This window comes from Taurulus bubalis (genome assembly GCF_910589615.1).
Source record: "Taurulus bubalis genome assembly, chromosome: 11".
Classification (NCBI taxonomy): Eukaryota; Metazoa; Chordata; class Actinopteri; order Perciformes; family Cottidae; genus Taurulus; species Taurulus bubalis.
In genome coordinates, this window is record NC_136599.1 from 10,001,398 (window position 1) to 10,011,433 (window position 10,036).

Here is a 10,036-nt window from a genome sequence, read left to right on the forward strand (position 1 = left end):
GATAATATGTGTCTGCAGACACATATTCATTATTTCACATTTCTCAATGATGTTAAATAAAACACCCAACTAGTACTATTACTACTACTAGCGTTACTAGAATAATACAAATATCAATTAAAATGAAACGATAGCAACAACAATACAAATACTAAGGATATGAATTGACAAAATATACAATACAAGTTGGAGAATTACGTTGCAAATAGTTAATTATTTAGTTTCAGACCAAAAATAAACTGCGCGTCTTCACTTACAGGCAAACCCTTAGAACGAGTACATGAACGCAACATGTCCAGTACTTGCAATATATGATCCAGAAATTGCAAGGATCCCCAAAATACACTCTCAATTGCACCAACGACTCTCATTAAATTACATACAATTGAGAATATTTAGTTGTGAGCACTAAGTAATGAAATAACCCTGAAGGCATATGTTAATGCTGCCATTGCTCCACTGATCTCAAGGTCAAAGGAAGCTTCAAGGTTGGCATCAAAAAGCTGCCGCCCATGGGTTAAAACATAGCTACTAGTTTTTTTAATGTATTCATCAAATGTTTGAATTTGAATTGATGTACATAAAAAAAATCATGAATAAGTTTAATTTAAAAGATTTGCGTTTGACTGAAAAGTTACGTGTGAAGGTTTCTGTAAAATATAGAGAAAAACTGGTATTACAAGAAAAAGGACTAACACATTTTTTCATGTCAACAAACCGTATGTATTCATGAAAGCCTCTTTCGGCCAATATGATGAAAACCAATTATGTTAGTCCTTATAATTAAATATTATCGCAAGATAATGACTTAGTATCTCCAAATAATGAAAAACTTTCTCACAATGATGACTGAGTATCTCAAAATGACAATATTTTGTACCTTAACTTGGAGATACAGAGTCATTATTTTAAGAAAGCTTAGTATAATGACTTATGGGATCTTTTTTTATCAACACATTGTCAGAAATGTTCATCCATCGTCACATGGGACCCTAATTGTGCCAGTATTTATAGAGAAACAGCATGTGATGTTTGTGTTGTTGTGACTTGTTTCAGAGAGGTTGGAAAAATCGAACCATTTTGTAATTTTATGGCGAACTCTGGTGGCAGTGCTTGAGAATAAACTAAAGGGTCAAAACACGGTCAAAAGGAGACGTAAGAGATTCTGACATGTCAAGGTAGGAAAAACAAAGGTGTAAAAAATGAATGATGGCTGAGTCCTATTTCACTGCTTCGTTTTCAGAATTGTGGTAATGGTGTAAGAACCGTCAGGATTGATCAGTCCAGCTACATCTCGCTCTACTTGATGTTCATCTCAGATCAGGAAATTGTAGATCTTTCAGTTTGAGAAATAGCTGCAAGAACTAGCATCAATTCACGTCTATGGCTACTCTGCTAAAGATAGTGTTTCTTTAATGGCAGTTTGATTAACAGGTAATTAACATCACCAACTAACTCGATTTAAATTTCCTTAGACTCACAACCTTTGAATGATTTTTGGCTTTATAAGTTAATTTAAGTTACCTTTTGAACAATGCTGTGTATGGAGACAAAATCATAATTCAAAAGTCTCAGCATTAGATAATGAAATCCCACCAGTCCTCCACCATTCCTATGAGTGTTTGCCATTTCCTCTCATCTTTTAATTAAAAGAATCATCAACATTTTCCTTCCCTCATGCCCACATTTGGAAATACAGATTTGCTTGAAGGAGTATCTATTCACAACCCATTATTTGTGCAAATAAACATTGTACATTAGATGTATTGTGCTTGAATAAACATGAAATATATAAATATAAACAATGAATGAGACAAAGTCGAGTCTCAGCCTAAGCTAACAGAATTGTCATAAAATGCAAAGATGAAATTCAGATGATTCTTGTATGAATTAATAAATGAATTCATCAGGTTCTCTCAGTCGCTTCTTTTTATCTGGCAGAACACTGACAGTGAATACCCCCAAAGGCTATCACACATTTTATTTCAATGAACTGCCTATTCAGTCCATGGAGGACACATGTAGAGTTATCCACTTTTGCTGCTCATTCTGCTGGAGGGGGATTACGAGAAGAAGGAAAAAAGAGAGGATGGCCTTGAATATAAAAACTAAAATAAAGAGTGAACTACCCTTTCCATTGCAATTAAAAGTGACCTGCTGTTGAAAGCTTTTGGGCATCATTTTTTCCTTCAGGTATTGTAGATGTGGGAATTGCTGACTGACATCTTACAGAAGGTGTCGCAGTGACATTGCACAAATGCTGCCAAATTAGCGACCCAAAGAGGATTCTTCTAACAACTGACATTATATTTCACTTAGGTGAGATTTCCTAATTCAACTCTCACTATAACACAGGAACGTAGTTGAGCCTTTAGCCAAAACATACAGATTTTAAAGACATAATCTGACTTTTTTGGAGAGGACTTCTATTTGCGTTCTTGCAGATAAGAACATGATGATTGATACCACTCGCTTGGATGATTATGAAGTTACAGGCAGCGGCTGGTTAGCATAGCTTAGCATAAATACGGAAAACTGGGGGTAACGGCTAGCCTGGCTATAGCTTGTTTGTTTCATCAGCACAAAAAGCTAAATGTAAAAACAACGTAGTTTTACAAGCGATTATGTTGAGCTATACATCATGCCTTCAATTTACACTCACATTAAATAACTTTTTCAGGCCTCTTGATATCAGCAAACACAATACTGACATATCATCTTCATTTTATAAAGTTGATAGAGAAAACTTGGCAGCAGACAGTTGCTTATTTAACGTCGAAATAAATAGTTTTCTGTATTCTGTGGGCTAGTCAGTGTGGTCACAGCAGATTGGATGTTCATGGATGTCTGCACAAAGCCTCTGCATACACCCACTGATGAAGAAATTCCCATATTCACTCTTTGTTTTTGGTCTGTGGAAAACTCCTCCTGGGAGAAATGTCTGTCTCTTTGGTGCTGAACACATAGTGTATAGCCGGTTTTCACAAACAGCTGCGTGATTAAGTTCCCTTCAGTAGTGCAAAACTTCACAACAACTTTACTATTTTGGGTGAGTGAAGTGATAATTATCTGCGGGTCTGCCACAATGAGCGAGACTTTTCATATACACAGTCATTTGAGTATTTATTATGATAAAACGTATTGATAATAGTAGCTTAAAACTTTATTCATTAATTCACCAGAGCAGTGATACTGTCAAATATAAGCACCCTTATGTCTGATCCTGCAGACAGAACAGAGACATTTTCCTAATTTATGGCCCCACTATATTGGAAAAACTATGGAAAAATATTCTATCATCAGCCCAAGAGCTTACCGCTTCCATGTTCCTTCAAGAACAAGTGATAAATGAACACAAAGCATTATTTAAGAATTTATGTTTGCACCCGTTCGGTCACTAGATGGAGACATTCTATAATATTTATGTTATCGCTACACTTTACATCTGTTGACCCAATAACTCCCACGACAAAAATGATATCTCCCTCATTAATTACTAAATAATAATGAAAAAATAGGATCTTGACAGTATAATGCTTCTGGGTATCCTTGACTAAATTGCACTGGATGTAAACAAAACTTTGCTGCGGTAAAATGATACACTTAGACGGGTTATATTTTAGTAGTGGCAAGACTGTTTACATGAGACCAGTTAAGACTGTAAACTCTACTGTTAATTTAAAGTGTACATGCTAATTGTAAATCCATTATTAAATACGTGGGCCAGCAAAGTCCTTCCTAAGCTTAAAAAATATCTAGTTTCAAACAATTGACAGTTGATTTGAAAGTATATAAAATTCATCAATACATCAATTACTCAGTCAATGAACTCATTTCGTCATTATATCTCACTGTGGGCATAGAAACAGCTCGTCTAATAAAGCCCTTTCATGGTGCAGCCGTAAATCGACTGGACAGCAGTTACATCCATAACATTGATGCTTAACAAACATTTGTTGTTGTGATGCTCAGTTGCATATTTAAGGGGCACAGCACAGTCACTGTGTAAATTATTGATATGACAACCTTCAGTTTTGAATGGAAAAAGTGAAAGAAACCCGCAATAAAGAAGTCATTTCAACGTGAAGTCTGAGAGAAGCGGAATAACAGAAAGTGCGAGGAGGCAAACGAGTGATGAACACAGGGTTGCTGATGAAGGGAGAAAACTAAGAAGTTGGAGAAGTTTGAAAACAAAGCTGACTCGCACAGACAGTTGGTTTTGCATGTAGAACAGTTATACAACAACACATGACAAAAACAGCCTTCTTATGCTGTGCTTCAATATCAAAGGTCAAGATGCGCTTTGGTTAATTTAATTCCAAATGTATTGTTGCACGACGGTGCCTCTCCATGTGGTGATGGCTTTGATGGTTCCTGATAATAACACATCCTGGGCTTTATGAATAAGTAGGTGTATTATTTGTAGATCTGGGTGTCGGGGAGAAGCAAAACATAGCGGTGGAATTAAATATTTAACAAACTCATAGTTATTGTCCTCTGTACACAAAGAGGCATGATGCTGCTGGGGCTTGGTCAGCAAAGCTTTGGATAAATAAGGGTTTAAAATGTATTTTTATATCAATGCTTTATTATTCATGCATTCACAATTGCATTATTATTTATTATCTTTATTTGCAGGGTTACAGTGCTTGCAAAATGTACCTGAGGGCATATTTATTTCACCTGCGACACTGAATAATTGTAGTTTGGATGCAGTAGTAGTTTAGGAGGTTGCTATACTGGGACCCCACCAATGATTTATTTATTTATAATTAGGATGATTATAACTCAATTACATTCCGAAGGCAAAATTCTAATGTAATTTTTTGGTTTAAATGCTGCTTCATGGATCCCCATTGCATCTTGCATATACAACTCAATTCACTGTGTTTTCTTTTACATATTACTCAACACCATGGTGTTTGTTTTTACAATTTAATGTCTTGCAGCTGCCATAATGTGTATCATGTAGTGAGGGAGATCAGTGTAATGGGCTCCCCATTGCTCAAAGGTTATCCACATTTTATTATTTTTTTCATGTTGCATGAGTCCAACTGTTCAATTGCTGACAGACATGTCATAAAGGACATCTTTCAATCAGGCTTTCCTGTGTGTGCGCTCAAATCATGTTAGCACAAATCCCCTGTGAAACATTTGGTTTTCACCAGTACTATTATTAGAACTCATATGTAAAACATGGTTAATGCCAAATTACACATTGGGGCAGCGTTCTCTTTTTTTCATCCAGTCTCTGTTGGATGCCAACTTTCTGGTTGCTGAGCAATTCTGTCCAATGAACTTCAGAATAAAACTAAATTGCAAAGCAGAATCATAACTAGAATTACCGTGGCCATATTCCCCCACCAACCAGTTAAGTTGCAGTTTACATTCATGTCTATATTCAAAATGTCATCCTTCGTCGTGGCATCCTGTTTGACATTCATGTGAATGTTAAATTGGCATAATTGGCATACGAATTTCATGAGGTCACAGTGACCTTGAACCACCAAATTCTAATCAGTTCATCCTTATGTCCATGTGGACGTTTGTGTCGGATGTAATGAAATTCCCTCACAGGCGTTTCTGAGATATCACAGCCACAAGAATGGGACGGACGGGAGGTCACAATGATCTTAGATTTTGACCTTTGACCCCCAAAATCTTGTAATTTCATCCTTGAACTGGATTTGTGTGCCAAATTTGAAGAAATTCCCCCGAGGCATTCCTGAGGTATCGCGTTCATGAGAATGGGACAAACAGGCGGACAACCCAACAACATAATGTCTGCCTTTTAGTGATAAGAAATACAGCTGATTGAAATGTGTTTCTTTTTGTGTGTTTACTCACCATAAATTGCAATGTATAGTTCGGGAGCATTTTCTGCATGCAGTCATCAGTCTATGCTGTGCTGTGTTTGCAGTTGCATATTACAGTGCATCTTATATGTAAAGCAGGTTTATTTTATGTTGATAATGCACTGGGGGAAAGAACACTTTAGCGTAGGTTTATTGTGATTAATAATTTCTGAAGGCATGGTTATCTGCTTGCCTGGTGCTCACAGCCTACATGATAATCTGCAGTATAATCCAATCATGTGCTCCTGATGAGTGGGACACTACTTGAGGATTTACCCTCTGTTGGCACATCTGCTCAAAAACATATAAAAAATATAGTTGGAATTTGCAAATTCTTCTCTTTTCTCTGTGCATTTGCAATAAAAGCCCCCAACATCCATTCTCAGGCTTTTAAATTGTATATGACTGTGAGAGTTTAAGCTGCCATTACAGACGCCTTCAAAGTGCCTCAATGGAAGTTTGGACGCCATTTATCCTGCTGAAAAATATATTGTTTGGAGATTCCTAGACAGCGTTTTTCTAAGACATCAGCAAACTGTTCCTGTGGTTTCATTTATCTTTATACCAGTCTCCTCTTTCACAGAAGAAATAATAAGTTACTTCCCTCCCACTGCTGAGGACTCAAATCCATCTGCTAGTTTAGTTTGCCTCCAAACACAATTAATCATGCTGTCACACAATCTATGCATGAGTGCTAGATGTCTCAGGGCTACAAGGCACAAAGTGACACAGTCAAACAAAATAGCAAAGGATGTTAACTACTCTCTTGTGTACAAAAAAATATTTTCATTATCCCTGTGATCAAGTATGAGAGCGTTGGAGTACTCAAAGTCCACTTTAGCCAGTCAGTTAGCTATCCTCCAGGACTCGTATAATGCATGAGAACCAGCTGTCCTAATCCAACACTTTGTTAAACAGAAATGCAATACGCCAAAGTGTATCACAGGAAAATAATCACAAACATGTTGTGTCACCTTATGATTGTGACAGCAACGGAAATAAACAATTGGACAATGGTATATTTGGCTTTACATTTGTATCTATATTTTGTGTACATCTTATTCTTCCTGAGTACATGACTGATCCTTTACCAGCACCCTCCCAAATAATCTTCAGATATAACACGCAAACTAAATGAACAGATAATAATGAAATGCCAGTTTCCCCTCGTGTCTCAGTCTGCTGCCCCTACACAGTGTGTACACAGGAAGTGACACCAACACAGCGGCGTCCCAGCTGACAAAACTGTTCATTTTGGTACCGTTTGCAGAAAATAATAAGACATTAAACCCTGGGAGGGCTGGAGAGCCTTATGTTGCTCGCACTCTGTCTTCGAAGAGCGGCTTTGCTTCCTTCTCACCAAAGGCGCTTAGATTTGGGGGCTCCTGCCTCCTGCCACATTTCTGAGGCAGCTGTGTTATTATGGATGGAGATTACTGAGTGTTGGTGGGCAGAAGACAACCTCAACTGGTCATTAGGGAAACAAAGAGCCCTGCCTGCTAAGGGCGGCCTGCTGGATTGCTTGCTTCAACACATTAACTCTTTAAATAGTGTGATGTCTTGAGATGTCCGGATCGGCTTGTGAGGCGTGGGTGTCACAAATCAAGATGACAAGCTGTGGTTTCTAACTCTAATTGCGTAAATGCTATTAAAGACTGGACAGCAGTAAACTGCGTACAACTAAATAATAAGAAGAAGGAGGTTCTAGTTATTGCACCTGATGATGCTGTCCCTATGATCAAGCAGAGCATTGGTTCACTCACCTCTGCTGTCCACCTAAACCTGCGTAATCTCTGGGTAATATTTGACAAATCCTTGTCTGTTGATCCCCAGTTGAAGCAGCTGTCCAGATCCTGTTTCTTCCATCTACGAAACATTTCCAAACTGAGATCTGTCTTATCTACGGTCGAATTGGAGATGATCATACACGCTTTCATATCTTCATGTATTGATTACAGCAACGCACTCAGTAAATCTGCTAACCGGTCGCAAGTAATTAAAAATGCTGCTGCCAGATTACTGACGAGGACAAATAGGCGGTCTCATATCACCCCCATTCTCAGGTCTCTTCACTGGCTCCCCTCAGAGCATAGGATCCATTTTAAAATCCTCACCCTTACGTACTGAGCACTATGTCATGGCTCAGCCGTGACATAGTGCAGTCAAACAGTATTGTTTGACGGCAACTAACCTCTGTTCCCTGTGCCCAGGATCCCTGTCAAGCCGCCGCCACTCACACCACTCACGGCACTCACGCCACTCCTCTGCTCAACCTGCATATCACCTCCTGCCATGTCGAAATCATCAGTGTTCTGTTCAATAAACCCATTCCCTTCACCTTACCTTGCTGTCCCCGTGTCTGCGCTTGGGTCCAGCCAAAACCGGACCCTTGCACACTACACGATCAGACTCCTTCATATGTTGCTGAACTACTTCACCCTTATCAAACAGCCTGCAACCTCAGGTCCAACCAACTGAACCTTCTGTCCATCCCACACACTCGCCTAAAGACCCGTGGTGACTGAGCCTTTGAGGCAGTAGCTCCGAGGCTCTGGAACGCTCTGCCTGCACCAGGGTTTCTTTAACTTGGCTGCTACAGAAGAGGAACGTTGCAGCACCAAAAGTGAAACCTGAATTTCTACATTTCATTCCAGAAAACCCAAACCTAATTAAAGATCAGGCTGCAAACTACGGATCTAAAAAGTTAAGCCAATGCGGAAGTGTCTTAAACCTGCATTTTTCTAATGGCCAGCAGGGGGCGACTCCTCTGGTTGCAAAAAGAAGTGATTCAGAAAATGACCCTGCTTCTTCTTGATTTATTACCTCATTAAACATCGTGAAGATAAGTTAACTGTCTTAAACATAGTTTCAAGTCTTCAACACAGCATGATGTATATTTAGTCAATTATGGTCCCATTTTAAAAAGAATAAAATAGCATAGTCTGCTTTATCTAAAATAGAGAAAATACTATAACAATAATACTATACTAAAATAGAGTCCGGCCTGTGTGTTGTCTGTGTTTTCTTCATAGAACTTTAACCCTTTCATCGTGCATTTTCTGTTCATTAACGTTAATTGTCACACTTTTGGTAGCCTAAAAATAACGTACTCAGCATTTGGTTGTGCAAAAAAATAAGAAGGCGACGAGCTTGAGGCTTCAAAATCTTATTCCATAAACAATTGGGTGATATCACGGTGACATTAACTCCATGTGTTAAGATAAAGATGGTTCCAATTTGTAAAAACAATTTTTGATTAAATATTATCTATTTTTTTGCTGCCATAAACAAACACCATTTCCCACAAGCCCCACACCATTGTTGATCAACCGTCACAGACCGAGAAAAGAGGCAAGTTGAAGGGCTGCAGCTTCAGAGACATACAACCAAATAAACCTTTCTGACTTCGTAAGACAACCTACATGTAAAGGCACTTTATGATTTTGTCAATATCTTTTGATCTTCGTCCCATTTAACTTTACGTTATTTTCCTTTTTCCAGTAGGTCTGTCCACTGTCCACAAATCTGCAATGTACCCCCCGTGAATTTCTAGGTCAGAACTTTAGCTCTTTATTTGATCTTTCTTTTATTTTGACATGTATTTTGCACTATCGCTCTACTTTTATTTCACAAAAAAACATTTCAACAAAAGATGTGTAAATTCAAATGTGTCAAATGTCAGTTAAGGGTAACTGTTTGCTAATCAATTCATTATATAACAAATAAATGAGATGGACCACAATCAACATTAGCCATACTGGTAAGCTACCTTAGTGCTGTGTGGGTTATCCCTTATTCTACTAATGTTAGATGTTTTACTCAAAGTTGTTAAAGGGGTGTTTGTGGCAATGCTGGTTAAAAATGTACAACATGTGAAATTATAGCCTAAATGTTGCGTAAACAAAGAATAAGCTGCATTGCAAGACGTTGATAAAACAGTTGTTGTTCAACTTCTGTTTCTAGGCTTAGCCTTGATTTATCTTTGTTTCTTTCCTGCCGTGTACAATTTGTTTGTGACAGCAGATCTGTATCAAAACAAACATCTTTTCCCATATATTTGAGACTGACAACTAAGATATTATATGCAATCAGACAAATTGCCCCATTTTGCACTTTGTGTGATTATTTTCTGCCTCTCACATTTTGCAAATGAAATAGAAAAGTGTTTTCTCAATTACTGA